The sequence below is a fragment of the Helianthus annuus genome, chromosome 6, assembly GCF_002127325.2.
Source record: "Helianthus annuus cultivar XRQ/B chromosome 6, HanXRQr2.0-SUNRISE, whole genome shotgun sequence".
In the NCBI taxonomy this organism is placed as follows: Eukaryota; Viridiplantae; Streptophyta; class Magnoliopsida; order Asterales; family Asteraceae; genus Helianthus; species Helianthus annuus.
Window position 1 is genome coordinate 86932614 of NC_035438.2, and position 18098 is coordinate 86950711.

General features: G+C 37.6%; 1 long non-coding RNA gene across 1 annotated transcript; it reads right to left on the reverse strand.

Annotated features, from left to right (window-relative positions):
* Window positions 1-7487: 7487 nt before the first annotated feature.
* On the reverse strand, window positions 7488-17382 carry LOC110865837. Its single transcript, XR_002551009.2, has 3 exons — window positions 16998-17382; window positions 16123-16201; window positions 7488-7634 (listed from the first exon to the last, which is right to left on the reverse strand). It is a non-coding gene; the product is annotated as an uncharacterized LOC110865837 (long non-coding RNA).
* Between the last annotated feature and the right edge of the window lie 716 nt (window positions 17383-18098).

The window sequence follows — 18098 nt, forward strand, 5'->3', positions numbered from 1 at the left end:
TAATTCCCTGTTACTCCCCAAAAAGATCGATGGAATCATGAAGTCCAAAAATCCACGGCCCAATAAAGTTGCTGCCCATTGTCGTTAGTAATGAAGTATGGTGTTTTCGTGGTCCACCAGAAAGTATTGTAAATTGTTACCAATCATCCGTGAATGGTAAAGGCCCACCAAATGTTGTTGCCCATACTTTTGTATATTGGTGCTGACTTTGTAATAAATCATCAACCAAGATGAATAATAAAATGATATTGAATTCTTGTCTTTTGCTTCTCAAAACAATCTGCCAATTCACGTGCTAGGTGCCAAAAAAATATGATTTGCATTTATTGTTTTCACACTTGTTCATATTTAAACTTACACTTTGGACCCCTCGACTTTATCCCTTCGATCTGTTTCGTTGATGTACTATTTTCAACTTTCAGACTAGTGACGGTTGAGCCCCTCAACTTCAATATTCTCTATTTCCTTTATATTCTCCATAAATCACTCTTCCAAACAATGACCAAATGATCCCTTTAACTTCAATGTTTCGTATTTCTCGCATAACCAAACAATCCATTCGACCCGAAACACATCCGAACCCTTCCGTTTGCTATATTCGCCGACATCGAACATTCCACATCGACTCTAAATGTGTTAACTTCCTCGAATTCAAGCAATTAACCTGCGCAACCACAACTTCTCATAGTTATATTATTCGACACATATAATCACTTAAAACAGAACGAAACACACAAATTAGGCACTTTATAGCTCGGGTTTCACCCTCTCCATCACATCCCCACACTTAACTTTGATTGTCCTCAAGAAACCGATACGGAACTACTCACCATAGTGACAACACCTCTAAACCCCTTAACCGATGCAACAATTTAAGTCCCAAGTCATACCCGTTCCATAGACTGACACAATCAAGATTGACAGTCCGACAAGCAAGTGATGCAATTTCTAAAACACAAGACTTGTCTATTCAAAACTAACATGCTTAGGATTATACACATGCTACACGCCCCTCACAATAAACTCTCCTCTCGGTTTGGAAATATGAACTAGCGTGTAATGTGCTAGTTTGTATAACACTCAAAACCAAACATGAAATTCTGTAATCATAGGCTTGTATGAAAATCACACCTCCACTGTATCATATAACACGACACATATCAAAAGGACTTTCGGTTTTGGGCTTAGGCTAAGGATAGGAGGGTTTTGGCTTATATTTATAGATTCTATGTGGCGAACAATCAAACGACCAAACCGTGACAACTTTATTTGCAACACATAATGACTAACACATTCGGGTTGGTTCCTACCCAAGAACATAAATGATATTTTCAACACTTCTGTTTTTTTCTTTTTCTATTTTTTTTTCTTTTCTTTGTTTTCTCTTTTTTTTTCTTTTTCAATTATCCATAATTTGGCGTTTACGGTCGGTATCAAAACATTTCACAATAGGTGGACAAACGAATGGTAACTAGGCTCAACAGGGCTACTAAGGGTGATAACTAGGTAAACACAAAACAAACAAACGGTGTACGGGATATCCTAATGCATTTATCATTTACGTGCACAAATCAAACCACAGTCTCAGCATGCATCAAATCACACAAGTTCTAACACAGAATAACATACGGCCTGCTCTCAACAAATGAATTCAATATGTAAATCATTCTATCATTCTACAGGCTCAAAATTCTCACCAAGAAAGGGTAAAAGGCTGCGACACGTAGCATATGCAATCTAAAGCATGTTACCCCTAAATAGACATCTCTTCTCAATTCTTTTATCCTAAAAACACCTGTCGGACCTACTCTCATGAAACTTAAAGGAACGACCATGACAATGAACTATGTTAGTTTACTACTGGCAAGGAACCCATTAGTGATTGAAACGTTCGGTTTTCATATCTATTTAGTTCACTTAAGGCGATGAAATTCTTTAAAATTTTCAAAATTTTCAATTTTTTTTCGCTTTTCAACGTTTTCCATCACTTTCAACCTCTATCAAGCTTCTGTCCCAAACCTTCCCTTCCCAGGTTTCCCATCCCCACACTTGGGTGACATTCTCCCCAATGTACCGTGTTTAACAAAAACAGGACCCGGGAATACCTACTAACAAGCATCATGAGCAACCATTCCTAAAACAATTTGACACAACACATTCCCTAAACATAAATAGTTTAACACAACCAAAAACACAAAAACACACCAAAACAAAAAAAAAACAAAAATTGTTCAACTAGAGAACGGAATAAGCACGTGGACCTGATTGATGGTTGTTTTTCGCTTCTTTGTCGTAGGCGGTTTAGAAGGTGGATCAACAACTTGTTGCCTTCCCCATCGTTTTCGACCCATTCTGCATACACAACCCAACACACAAACAATGCAAATCAGATTCACTATACGAAACATAAACAAGTGTGCAATATCACCCTTCCCCACACTTGTTTCAGGTTATAACTACTGCCCTTTTGGAATTCAAAACAAACAGTTGCCCAATATCTGTTGCGACAGAATTATCTTTACTTTTTATCAAGTTTCATGCTCCTTGCACACCATCTAACTACTGTGTCCACCCCCCATTCTCATATAACAGTAGCAAAATTCAATATTTGTCATAAATTCAGAGACAAACTACAATGATATGCTTCACAATCTCTGTTTCTCATATACAAATTCAATTATCATTCATATCTCATCTCTCATGGCAACTTACCATCACAAATCAACAATATATTGCATAAAAATGTACCTTTAATGTTTAGATATGCTAGATAGAGCTTCAAGTCATCTAAATTTCACTCCAAAACAAAAAAAAACCCAGATTTAGGAATTAGGGTTCTTCAAACAATGTGCTAATTTCTCGTAAACATAGACAAATTGGACCAAACGGCTACTAGAATCTTGTTCCTCGTGAAAAATCACTCAAGATGGACTCTTGAATGGACGGATTTGGTGAAGATTCGAGAGAGTTGGAGTTGAAGAACTTGAAAGAAAGAGATGATGCTGATCGATGAGGTGTGGTCGTAGGAGGAGTTGTCTGGCCAAATGTGATATTTGTGTGTTGTATGCGTGTCGGGTTATTTGATCAGCTCCAACCTTAAAAAGATCAGGCTCATCCCAAATGTATGTTTTCGCTTGAGCTATGAACTGTTGCTTCTTCTTTTTGGACCAAAATTCCGGAATATCACCTGTAATGTCACACCCTGGCTTTGCGGAAGCGTGGTTAATTTGGTGTGACTTCTTAATACCATAGCTTAATCATAACAAAGCTATATGAAAATAAAACCATGCAAGATCATCCATTGATTTAAGTTTTAAAACTTAAGTAACACAACATTGTCTTACGGCGTTGACTCACGCAACGGATACTACAACCTGGTAACATAAAACATTGTTTGAAAGACACAACACCAACATGAAATAAACGCAGTTTAAGGACTGTGACTCGTCTAGGTAAAAGTCACATCCCCTAAACTTGGATGACCTCGAAACTCTTATGCAGCGGGAAAACGTAGCATACCGCGTCAGATCTTTAGTTCCCTGAAATACATGTAAGTTGGAAAAATCAACAAAAATTGTTGAGCGAGTTCATGTGTAAGTGAGTAAGTAAAACCTTTGTATGTATAAAATCCTGGTATGTAGCAAATAAGGAAAAAGAGATCACCAATGGTTTGCAAGGCCATTGATATGTGTGAAGTGTAAGTAGGAAGACTCAAACCTAGCGGATTTTGCGTTGGGTACAAAATCACCCTGATGTCCGTTATGCTGGGCCTGGGGCTGGGCTCGCTACACCCACATAGATCTACCGCTACTGTCCCTCGGTCCTACAATGAGGATTAATGGCCTCAAGTTGCGTCTACCCACTCACACGATCTAAGTAGTAACCCTCCTTACGCTAACCATACCATGTAAAAAGTATTCGTAATCATAGTAACATGTATTTCACCCCCGCAGTTTAGAAAACTGAAAACAGTTAAGAGAAAAGGGGGACATGAACTCACAGTGGTGCGTCTCTATCAAGAAAATCTCTTGATCAATCTGCTGTGCGACGACCTACACGTACTAACTTCTATTAGACGGACGGCCGTGCCTTAGTTTAAGGTTTAATGTCTTTGGAAAATAGTTAGACAACTATTTCGTGTTTACACTTTGCAAATATTTGGTAAATATTTTCCTTCCCAAGGATGGGGGTTTTAATACATGTGCGTTCGTATATCTTCGAAATATATTATTAAGTCACACTTAAAATATATTTTAAACCTTATCTCCAAAATATAAATATTTTTCCCAAAAACATTATATTTTATTACATATAATTTCTCCTCAAAATAATACTCTTGCCAAAATACGCGTTCATTAGTATTTTTCCGAAAATGCGTAAGTTACGTTTAAAGATCGGGTGGTATTAATACCGTTGTAACTTAATATTTATTGTGAAGGCGTTCGTATTATTTTGGAATCGTTAACATTCGGTAATATTATTTTTACCCTAAAAATAATATTTACGTAGTTCACAAAATAATCATAAAAATTTCACAAGTGTTGTTATGATATATATATATATATATATATATATATATATATATATATATATATATATATATATATATATATATATATATATCAAATATATATTTATCAAGTTTTATTTTGTGAAAATCCCACCTTCGACACTTAGAAATGTTGTAAATAAAATCGTGGCGAAATTTACATTTTTGAAAACAAGTTAGAAATATATTTATAACACTTGTGGTGAAAATATTTCCAAGTGTTAGGTTTTTGGAAAAATTTCACCAGAGTTTCCCCTGTAACTGGAGGTGGCCACGCTTTCAAGCGTATCATTTTCCTTTATAATTTCAAACAACAATTTTTCTCAATCAACAATAAACAATATTCAAACCATCAAACTAGTCAAAATAGATAGAAATCGCAAAAATACGTGAACTTGTGGTTTATCCAAAATAGGTAGTAACTTTCCATTACTTTTAGTGGATCTTTGTATAAATCAACTCGGTTTCTTGAGAGTCTCGTTTTTAAAGAAAATAAATTTCCACAACTTCTTGTCAACATTTATAAAAATAGTTCTTTTGTCAAAACTTTGTGTTACACAAGTGTCTACACACTTGTGTGTTTACAAATATCACTTTTGTTCATGTAAGACCCGGTTTAGAAAATGTGATTTCTTTTGACGCTTGGTCCTTTGAAAATACCTCTTGTAGATCCGTAGATCTACTAGTTTACAAGTCTATTTCATAAGAAAGATTGTCTTTACACAAGTTCATGTTTGATATGTAGTAGTGGTCTTCATCTAACCACTTTTCACACTATAACATACACTAGGTCATGTTCCATGAACATGACTTAGTCGGGTTAGATGACGATCCGTACTAACACTAGCATGAAACAACACTAAATAATCATAACAAAACAAGTCACTTACTACTAGCTCGAGGCTAGGGAAGAAACTAGTCGAAAAACGAGTGGATAAAAGCAATGTAGTGAGGTCCTTGGTAATCCGAGTGCACCGGGCTTCCTCGTACGCGATCCTTCACACTTGTGTGCACTTGAACTTGCAAGATCAAAATCGAAAAAGGGTGGTGGTGTGGCTATGGTTCTCGGCCGTGAGGGGGCAAGGAATGGAGAGAAGGAGTGAATTTTGTTTAGTGGTGAAATGATTATGATGGACTAAAGCTTATACTTATAGACAAATCTTTCAAGTTTAACCATAGGGTATTGTGTCACCTTGATATTAGACAATTAGGATTATAATAATCTTGTAAGGACAAATGGTGTCACCATATGGTGACCGATTTCGTTGGGGGGGGGGGTCTTATGGTTCATTTCCAACTAAATAGTTAGGATATAGTTATGTTAAGTTAGGAGGTTAACTTAGTTACTAGCGTGTAGTAAGTTGTAATGGGTGTTAGGGTATTCGGGGGCCCTAACTGGCTCAGAAAAAGAAAAACAATGTTGATGGCAATATTTTTATGTTCCGGGTAAAGTCCGGTTGTTCGATTGGATAGTGATCCGTTAAAGTGCTTAACAAAGCTTTAAAGTGTCGTTAGCATTATTTTTAATGACACGATTTATTCCCGACACTTTGGAAAGTCTCTAGTAATGTTTTTCCCATGTTTTGGCACTTTATTAGTTGGCTAAATGCTGAATTTTTCTTTAAAGTGCTGAATTTTGTATATAAAGTACGTTTAAGGCACATCCGCTCACTACAGTTATCACCTAGTGACGCAGTTCTACAACCCTCATATCCCTACACTCTCTACTAGTGTAGTGATCTATTCCTGGCTCATACAGGCCTTAGAGGCAGTGCCTGCCTGATGCTGGCTATAACAGCATGTTTACTGGGTTATCCGTTCAATGTGCTACTGTGCTTTTGTGCATCAAGATTGTCACTAGAGTTCAGTATGTAAATAATGGAGTGACAGCAAGTAAAGTATGATGCAAGTAAGTACATGTATCAGTATTCAGGTAGCAGTTTATCCATAATTTCAAGCAAGCACAGTAATTAAGCAGTAATTAAATATTAATTAAGTCGTACGGATACCTGATTTGGTGAGGGTTGTCACATTCTCCCTCCGTTAGAAAAATTTCGTCCCGAAATTTTAAGTTCTACTTCTAAATGCAGGGTTCTTGGGAAATAAGTGAGGGTATTTCTCTTTCATTCGGTCCTCACGCTCCCAGGTGTATTCAGGACCATGTCTTGCATTCCAACGAACCTTGACGAGTTTGAGACTGCTTCAGCGGGTTTTGTTCACTTTCCAATCCGTAACCTCAACCGGTTCTTCGACGAAGTGGAGCGTGTTGTCAACATGAATCTCGTCGGTGGGAATGACGACGATATCTTGAGTTGGACTTTTCTTCAGATTTGATACATGAAATATATCGTGAACACCATTCAGTTCAGCATGTAGATCCAACTTGTATGCTACTAACCCAATTCTTTCCAGAATTCTGAATGGACCAATATACCGCGGATTTAACTTTCCACGCTTCCCGAAGCGTGCCACCCTTCCAGGGTGATACTTTTAACAATACCATATCACCTACCTCGAACTCTAGAGGTTTCCTTCTTCGATCCGTATAACATTTCTGACGATCACGAGCCGCCTTGATGCGATCTCGGATCTGTGCAATCTTATCTGTGGTTTCCTGTACCACATCAGGACCAACCAATTGTCTATCACCTACATCAGACCAACAAAGCGGTGATCTGCACTTGCGGCCATATAGAGCTTCAAATGGCGCGGCACCAATACTGGTGTGGTAGCTGTTGTTGTATGAAAATTCGACCATTGGCAAATGCTTATCCCAGCTACCGCCCAAATCCATAACACATGCTCTCAGCATATCTTCCAAAGTCTGTATCGTTCGCTCGCTTTGTCCGTTGGTCTGTGTCACACCCCAACCGATGGCGGAAACATCGGGATGAGACGAACAAATCGCTCAAAGCATCATAACACTAATGTGACAATATAATTAAAATCAAATTTCATAAAATACTAAAATTTCATACATCGTTCAAATCAATCAAACAAGAAACAGTTATTCAAACATGGTTTATTTTGTAGGTGAGTTTCTAGTCCACCCTAAACTTGTTTCTTCAACAACGTGGCTATCAACCTGCAACATGTATTAAAATAAAAATCAACAAATATGCTGGCGAGTATACGAGTTTGATACATACCATAGTATAATAAAAATGTTTAAATGCTCATATCCAAACATGATAACATAATACAAGTTACAAATATGCTGAAACGATGTCTCTATATGTCAAACCCAAGTTTCCAACGCAAAGTGCCTTTCCCCAAGACTCAAGGGAGGTTAATGTGTTTTACTTAACAATACCCCAAGACTCAAGGGCGGTGCGTTAATCCTATAGCGCTATAATTGTTAAGGTAGGCTAGCAAAGTTAATGAGCATATAGACATGAAGTGTTTACATAGCATATAAGATTAACAAGCATCACATGTTTTCATGTTTAAAAAGAATGTGGATAGAGCGTGAATAAATAAGTCTCATGTGATTGTGTGTTTTGATACAGATACATGTTGCACCCAAAGTGTTTAAACACAAAAAGGGGTCAAGTATACTCACATTGATTGCGTTGCGATTTCTTGTAATACCACACGAGAGACGATTTAATTATTTGGTTAATATAGTTTTCCGTAATTAAACTTTAATGTTATAGAAAGAATTAAAAACAAAATTGATAGTTAATTAGATTGTTAATTTAGAGGTTTTATTACTAAAGAAAAAGAATCAAAAATAAAACTGTTTGTTGTTATTGTTATTATTAGTCTTGAGGGTTTTATTATAAGATGATAAGGAATTAAAAGAAAAAATGGATTTAACAAAAAAGATAGCCTCAAACCCGTTATAAATTGGATTATAATTACACTTAACAACATGCTTTGCTGATTGGATTTTATAAAAAAAAAAATATAATAATAGTAATAGTAATATAGTGAAAGTGACTTCTCATACTTTCAATCAAAACCACAACTCATTTAAGCACTTCACTGTGTTTAAATTTTAAGATGGCAAATTTCATAACGACTTCGCACCAACTAATATTGAATTTCGAAACAATTCTATTGATTCAACAGTTAATTGTAAGTTTTAGTTTTAGTTTGTTCCGAATTCATGCTGATTGATCTAGATGTAATGTGACTTACTGATTTATCAAGTTAATATTGTAGTTCATTTATACAAACTTCAGTTTAGATCATCCTCTTTTAAAAAGCAAGATTAGTATTAGTAATCAAAACAAGAACATGATGCTTTGTTATGATGCAACAAACTGTCGAACAAGAACAACATTTTAATAATGAACACAGCATCATAACACTTTGTTCATTTTAATAAGTAAAGCAAGAACAAAGGGCTGGAATCAAAAGAAATATACCAAACGCGGCGACAGGATTCTCCGGTTTGTTCTCCGATCTCCGGCGGCTCCGACGTGTTCCAATGGGTTCCGGCGACTTTGGGTTCTCCGGCGAGTCGGTTTACTTCAAGAACCCGGTGAATCTCGAATCAATACGACGTGCCTGGTGAACAAAATGATGCCGCGTCGAGTTCCTCTCCGGTCCGGCTCCGGTGGCGAATGGAGAGAGAACGAGGGGGAGGGTGGAGTGTGATGAAAGGATGTGAAGATGAAAAATGATGGAGTAAACAGGTTATTATAGATGATCGACTTTATGATACATGGGTAATTACTGAATCGGTTACGAAAGTCGTGGAGGCAAGGGTCAAGTTGTGAGTTGAATGCTTCAGATCTGGAATATGGGGCGTCATTTGTGTGAAGAAGATGATACGCGCGTTCGATAATATAAGGTTTGTGTTTGAGAGTTCTGCACCAAACACTTGTGTGGTGTAGTGGTTGGTGCGCGTGTTTGATACGGGTTTGGTCGCGGGTTCGAGTCCCGGCCAACCACTTTTTATTTGTTTTTTTTTTTTTTCATATTTTAACTTTCAAAACATACCCAAACAGTCCCCAAACAGTCCCTGTAGTTTAGTCTGATTAAAAATACATACTTAATCCCTCACTTGTTAACTTATGAGTTAACTAGGTTAGATAAATCTAATTCTTTAATAAATAATTTAGATAAATAGTTAATTAAAAGAATGCATTAATTATATAAAAAGATAATTAATTAGTTTTTCTCTTCTTTTTTTTTAAATAGTTAAATAAACAACTAATTAAGATAAATGAACAAATAATAAATAAAATAAATAAGATGAAAATGATTATAAAAATTTAAACGTGTTTTGTGATATGGATTTTAAAACAATTCCTCATCAAGGGTTAGGATCCGATGTTTTTACATTGTTTAACGTGCTTCAAGTGTTTAATCAAGAATCAAGATTCATAATTGTATAATGTTTCAACACCAGTATTTGCGTAACTTCAACACGTAAGTATGAACAAAAGTCCCGTTTTCATTATGATCAATAGTCTCGGATTACAAATTGAAACGAAATGAAATACAAAGGGAGTACAAGTTTCTAAATAAGGAAAGTACAACTTGATATGCCAAAATAAGAAAGCGCGAAAGTACGGAACGTTACAGTCTCCCCTTCTTTAGGAGATTTCGTCCTCGAAATCCTCAAGAGGTAGGCTAATCAAAAAGATGCGGATGCTTGGTCTTCATCTCGCTTTTGAGTTCCCAAGTGAACTCAGCACCACGCTTTCCTTCCCAACGAACTTTGACTATGGGAATTTTGCTGCGTCTGAGCTGCTTGGCTCCTCGGTCCATGATTTCGACCGGTTTCTCCACAAAATGAAGTGTCTCGTTTATTTGCAAGTCGTCCACAGGAACATGAAGTCCCTCTTCATCCAAGCATTTCTTGAGATTCGAAACATGAAAAGTTGGATGCACGTTGCTCAGTTCTTGAGGTAAGTCCAGTCGATAAGCCACCTTACCAATCCTTTCGAGTATCTTGAAAGGACCAACATAGCGAGGTGCAAGTTTACCCTTTTTACCAAAACGGACCACTCCTTTCCAAGGAGAGACCTTGAGTAGCACACGATCTCCAACATTGAATTCCAAAGGCTTTCGCCTTTTATCGGCATAGCTCTTTTGTCTGCTTCTAGCCTTGAGTAAATTGTCGCGGATTTGAAGGATCTTATCCGTTGTTTCTTGAATGAGCTCAGGGCCAGTGAATTGTTTATCACCAATCTCATGCCAGCTGATGGGAGATCGGCACTTGCGTCCATACAAAGCTTCGAATGGAGCCATTTCAATACTGGAGTGATAGCTATTGTTGTACGAGAACTCAATCAATGGTAAATGTACATCCCAACTACCACCAAAGTCAATGACACAAGAACGAAGCATGTCCTATAGGGTTTGGATAGTACGCTCAGTCTGTCCATCTGTTTGGGGATGGAAGGCCGTACTAAGATTCAAGTGGGAACCCATAGCGGATGGGAAGGTTTGCCAAAGGCGCGAAGTGAAACGACCATCGCGGTCAGAGATGATGTCAAGAGGAATGCCATGCCGACAGATGATTTCATCAGTATAGACTCGAGCAAGTTTCTCAACCTTGAAATCTTCACGAATAGGCAGAAAATGAGCTGATTTCGTCAGACGGTCAATGATAACCCAGATGCTATCCTAACCTGAAGGTGTTCGAGGGAGTTTAGTTATGAAGTCCATAGCAATGCTATCCCACTTCCAAACAGGAATTTCTGGTTGCTCAAGCAAACCAGAAGGACGTTGATGCTCAGCTTTGACTTTCGAGCAGGTGAGACATTTAGAGACGTAAGAGGCGATGTCCTTCTTCATACCAGGCCACCAATAGGATGTACGAAGATCATGGTACATCTTATCGACACCAGGATGAATCGAGTACTTAGATTTGTGTGCCTCATTCATGATAAGCTCACGAAGGTTGTCGCGGTCTGGCACCCAAATGCGATCCAGATAGTATTGAAGTCCATTTGGTTTAGTTACGAGTTGATCTATGGAAGCACCTCGTACTTCCTCAATAATAGTACCTTCGTTGGCTGACGAGTATTGAGCTACACGAATGCAAGTATGAAGATCGCTCGAGATTTGAGAACAACGAATGCTACTAACATGAGCCCTACGACTAAGCGCATCGGCCACAACATTCACCTTACCAGGATGATAGCGAATGTCGCAGTTGTAGTCGTTAAGCAATTCGACCCAACGTCGCTGACGCATGTTTAGATCTTTTTGGTTAAAGATGTGTTGTAGGCTCTTGTGGTCAGTGTAAACCACACACTTGGTACCATATAGGTAATGTCGCCAAATCTTAACGCAAAAACGACTGCGCCAAGCTCAAGATCGTGAGTCGTATAATTCTTCTCATGTGTTTTGAGTTGACGAGAAGCATAAGCGATGACCTTGTCTTGTTGCATTAGAACGCAACCAAGACCACGGTTCGATGCATCGCAGTATACTATGAAATCATCGTTACCATCAGGAAGAGCAAGAATAGGAGCATTACAAAGCATGTCCTTAAGAATTTGAAAGGATTCTTCTTACTCAGGACCCCAAACGAAAAGTTTCTCTTTTTGAGTCAACATAGTAAGAGGAACGGCGATTTTCGAAAAGTTCGAGATGAATCGGCGATAGTAACCCGCCAATCCTAGGAATGAACGAATCTCAGATGGGGACTTAGGCGCGATCCAATTCTTTACAGCCTCGATCTTGGCAGGATCGACATGAATTCCCTTTTCACTAACAACGTGACCAAGGAATTGGACTTCTTTGATCCAGAATTCGCACTTCGAAAATTTTGCGTACAAGCGTTCAGCACGAAGGAGTTCAAGAATGAGACGTAAATGACGTTTATGATCAACTTGAGTTTTTGAATAAATAAGAATATCATCAATGAAAACGATTACGAAGTGATCCAAGTATGGTTTACAAACACGATTCATGAGATCCATGAACACAGCTGGTGCGTTGGTTAAGCGAAAAGGCATAACGACGAACTCATAGTGTCCATATCGAGTGCGAAAAGCTGTTTTGGGAATGTCTTCCTCGAGAACACGAAGTTGGTGATAACCAGATCGAAGGTCGATTTTAGAGAAGCAAGTCGCGCCTTGAAGTTGATCGAAGAGATCATCGATGCGAGGGAGAGGATAACGATTCTTGATGGTGAGTTTGTTAAGCTCACGATAATCTATACACATACGAAATGAACCATCTTTCTTTATGACGAAGAGGACAGGAGCACCCCAAGGTGAGGTACTTGGACGAATGAAACCCTTATCGAGGAGTTCTTGGAGTTGACTTAACAATTCTTGCATCTCAGAAGGTGCAAGACGATAGGGAGCTCTAGCAACAAGAGTCGCACCAGGTACGAGGTCAATACGAAAATCAACGGCTCGAGGTGGAGGAGGACCAGGTAAATCCTCAGGAAAGACATCAGGGAAATCACACACCACTGGAACTTCACTTACGCTCTTTCCCTTGCCCTTTTCTTCCACTACGTGGGCTAAAAAGGCAAAGTACTGTTTACGTAAGTATCTATTCGCTTGGGTGCAGGACATCAGCCTTAGTCCTTTGGAGGGTCGATCACCATAGACGTGTAAGGTGTCACCAGATGGAAGAGGCAATCGAACGTACTTTTCGTGACAAGCAATTTCAGCATGGTTCTTACGAAGCCAATCCATGCCTATTATGACATCGAAACTACCCAAATGCATGGGTATAAGATCGATAGGGAAAACGTGTTCGTTAAGAGTAAGACGACAATCGCGAAGAATAGAATCGACTGAAATAGACTTGCCATTCGCAACTTCGACTGTGAACGACTTTGGTAGCTTAGAGCGTGTACAATTTAGCAAAGATTCAAATTCAACAGACACAAAGCTTTTATCCGCACCAGTATCAAATAATATCGAAGCATAAAGATTATTAACGAGAAATGTACCATTAACGACTTCATTGTCGTTTTGCGCCTGCTTAGCATTGATGTTGAAAGATCGTCCTCGTGGAGCTGGCTGACGTTGATGTTCTTGGTTCTTATGAGGACATTGAGGAAGGAGATGCGTAGTATCACCACATTTGTAACAAGCCCTAACGTTGTTTGCTGGTTTAGGGTTTTGGGTTCGTAGCAGGTACAATCGCGTTGCAGCCAGGGTTTTGAAACTTTCGTTTCTTGCCCTTGCTACCACTCGATTGTTGGGTGATTTGGTTGGCTGTTTTGGAAGGAACAGGGGTTGCCGTTTGTTTATCGCGAACGCGATTATTATTCAGGCTAGCTGCTAAACGATACACTGCCTCGATGTTGTCAAGCTTAGCTGCTTCAATGGTATCACGCATGCTTGGAGGTAAACCATGGATATACTTTCGAATCTTGCGCTCAAGTGTTGACACAAGATGTGGCACTACGAAACTCAGCTGCTTGAAACGAGTGGTATAAGCTAGATTGTCATCACCCACTTGCTTGAGAGTCCAAAACTCATCCTCAAGCTTTTGTTGCTCATGAGGGGGGCAGAATTCCTCCATCATGAGTTGTTTCACTTCCTCCCAAGGCAACGCATATGCTTGCTCATTCGAATGTATGTTCCTTTCATTGGTCCACCATTCCAAGGCCCTATCTTGGAACACCCCAGTAGCACTACGTGTTTTAAGCTCTTCAGGGCATTCGCTATTGATGAAAGTAACTTCTATGCTATCGAACCATTCAAGCATAGCAGTCACCCCCTCCTTGCCAGTGAAGGGCTTAGGGTTGCAAGAAGAAAAGTGCTTATAGCTGAAGGTTACAGGTTTGGGTTTGGATGTCTTCGAGTCAGCAGAGGAGTTGGGAGTGTTTGAAGCTTGGTTCTCAGTGACGATCTTGGGGACAATACGAGCAATTTGGTTAGCCATGAAGGTCATCATCTTCTTTTTAGAGTTGGTCTTTGACTTCTTAGATGAGTTGGAAAATTGACGAGATGATGACATCTAAAGATTCAAAACAAAGAATAGATGAGACTTTGATCATAATGTTTTGTTTAGGAAAATTATTTTCATGAATGCATCACATAGCATATAGTGTCACATAGCATACAAAAGTTTCAATTTGTTTCACATAACATGATCATGAGTTTCACGTAGTGTAACATAGATAACGAAAGCATCGTAAATTTAGTTTGTTCACGAAAGATTATTATTAATTGTTTTAGATTGCGAAGATAACGTGATTCGTGTCTCCAAGCTTGAAATGAAAGGATACGTTCAAATATAAAACACATGAAAATTGAGATAGCATAAAAGAGATTTAACGTAAAACATGGATTGTCACGGAACGTAAGATAAGACTATTCCAAAGTAAATCGAAGTCCTTTTCAAACTAAGGAAACGTGCTTTGGCCTAATAGACAAACACTCTCATCGAGGAGCGACTAACGATGTTTGTCCTTCCAGTTACTACACGTCCTTAATCGATTGGGAAAATCGAAACTTTGGCGAGATCGAAAATCGAGGAGTGGGACTAGTTATTAAGGTATGAGTTTCACCTCTAACTCAATAACATCGTACCCTAACGTGGTTAGTATTTATCAAAAGATAAGGTCCACTAGAGTATGAAATGGAAATTTCCCATCAAGGTTTGGATATCACTCCTAACTAGAGGGTGTATTTCGTGCAAAATACAAAGTATAGCTGAGTGAAAGTCATCATCAAATGTGGGAATCACCCCTATTTTGATGAGTCGTTTCGATTGTATTATAAGAGTGTCTTCAAGCCTCCAAGTGTGTATTGTGTTAGCCTTAGGAAAGGCTTGAATGTTTTAAGAGACCAAAAGAATAGAGAGAAGCAAATTGAGATTGAAGGGAAATAATTTTAAATAGCACATAGTGAGAAAAGCTCCTAAACTATAGAATAGGCAAAGCAGTCCTACTTTTCCTAATTCCCAATAGTTATGGCTCTGATACCAATCTGTCACACCCCAACCGATGGCGGAAACATCGGGATGAGACGAACAAATCGCTCAAAGCATCATAACACTAATGTGACAATATAATTAAAATCAAATTTCATAAAATACTAAAATTTCATACATCGTTCAAATCAATCAAACAAGAAACAGTTATTCAAACATGATTTATTTTGTAGGTGAGTTTCTAGTCCACCCTAAACTTGTTTCTTAAACAACGTGGCTATCAACCTGCAACATGTATTAAAATAAAAATCAACAAATATGCTGGCGAGTATACAAGTTTGATACATAACATAGTATAATAAAAATGTTTAAATGCTCATATCCAAACATGATAACATAATACAAGTTACAAATATGCTGAAACGATGTCTCTATATGTCAAACCCAAGTTTCCAACGCAAAGTGCCTTTCCCCAAGACTCAAGGGAGGTTAATGTGTTTTACTTAACAATACCCCAAGACTCAAGGGCGCTGCGTTAATCCTATAGCGCTATAATTGTTAAGGTAGGCTAGCAAAGTTAATGAGCATATAGACATGAAGTGTTTACATAGTATATAAGATTAACAAGCATCACATGTTTTCATGTTTAAAAAGAATGTGGATAAAGCGTGAATAAATAAGTCTCATGTGATTGTGTGTTTTGATACAGATACATGTTGCACCCAAGTGTTTAAACACAAAAAGGGGTCAAGTATACTCACATTGATTGCGTTGCGATTTCTTGTAAGAACGTACGAGTAAAGATTGGGAAAATCCGAGAGAACAAACGTGATGGTTATCCTGGATATGGAATACCACACGAGAGACGATTTAATTATTTGGTTAATATAGTTTTCCGTAATTAAACTTTAATGTTATAGAAAGAATTAAAAACAAAATTGATAGTTAATTAGATTGTTAATTTAGAGGTTTTATTACTAAAGAAAAAGAATCAAAAATAAAACTGTTTGTTGTTATTGTTATTATTAGTCTTGAGGGTTTTATTATAAGATGATAAGGAATTAAAAGAAAAAATGGATTTAACAAAAAAGATAGCCTCAAACCCGTTATAAATTGGATTATAATTACACTTAACAACATGCTTTGCTGATTGGATTTTATAAAAAAAAAATATAATAATAGTAATAGTAATATAGTGAAAGTGACTTCTCATACTTTCAATCAAAACCACAACTCATTTAAGCACTTCACTGTGTTTAAATTTGAAGATGGCAAATTTCATAACGACTTCGCACCAACTAATATTGAATTTCGAAACAATTCTATTGATTCAACAGTTAATTGTAAGTTTTAGTTTTAATTTGTTCCGAATTCATGCTGATTGATCTAGATGTAATGTGACTTACTGATTTATCAAGTTAATATTGTAGTTCATTTATACAAACTTCAGTTTAGATCATCCTCTTTTAAAAAGCAAGATTAGTATTAGTAATCAAAACAAGAACATGATGCTTTGTTATGATGCAACAAACTGTCGAACAAGAACAACATTTTAATAATGAACACAGCATCATAACACTTTGTTCATTTTAATAAGTAAAGCATGAACAAAGGGCTGGAATCAAAAGAAATATACCAAACGCGGCAACAGGATTCTCCGGTTTGTTCTCCGATCTCCGGCGGCTTCGACGTGTTCCAATGGGTTCCGACGACTTTGGGCTCTCCGGCGAGTCGGTTTACTTCAAGAACCCGGTGAATCTCGAAACAATACGACGTGCCTGGTGAACAAAATGATGCTGCGTCGAGTTCCTCTCCGGTGGCAAATGGAGAGAGAACGAGGGGGAGGGTGGAGTGTGATGAAAGGATGTGAAGATGAAAAATGATGGAGTAAACAGGTTATTATAGATGATCGACTTTATGATACATGGGTAATTACTGAATCGGTTACGGAAGTCGTGGAGGCAAGGGTCAAGTTGTGAGTTGAATGCTTCAGATCTGGAATATGGGGCGTCATTTGTGTGAGGAAAATGATACGCGCGTTCGATAATATAAGGTTCGTGTTTGAGAGTTCTACACCAAACACTTGTGTGGTGTAGTGGTTGGTGCGCGTGTTTGATACGGGTTTGGTCGCGGGTTCGAGTCCCGGCCAACCCCTTCTTATTTGTTTTTTTTTTTTTTTTTTTTTTTCTTTTCATATTTTAACTTTCAAAACATACCCAAACAGTCCCTGTAGTTTAGTCTGATTAAAAATACATACTTAATCCCTTACTTGTTAACTTATTAGTTAACTAGGTTAGATAAATCTAATTCTTTAATAAATAATTTAGATAAATAGTTAATTAAAAGAATGCCTTAATTATATAAAAAGATAATTAATTAGTTTTTCTCTTCTTTTTTTTAAATAGTTAAATAAACAACTAATTAAGATAAATGAACAAATAATAAATAAAATAAATAAGATGAAAATGATTATAAAATTTAAACGTGTTTTGTGATACGGATTTTAAAACGATTCCTCATCAAGGGTTAGGATCCGATGTTTTTACATTGTTTAACGTGCTTCAAGTGTTTAATCAAGAATCAAGATTCATAATTGTATAATGTTTCTACACCAGTATTTGCGTAACTTCAACACGTAAGTATGAACAAAAGTCTCGTTTTCATTATGATCAATAGTCTGGGATTACAAATTGAACGAAATGAAATACAAAGGGAGTACAAGTTTCTAAATAAGGAA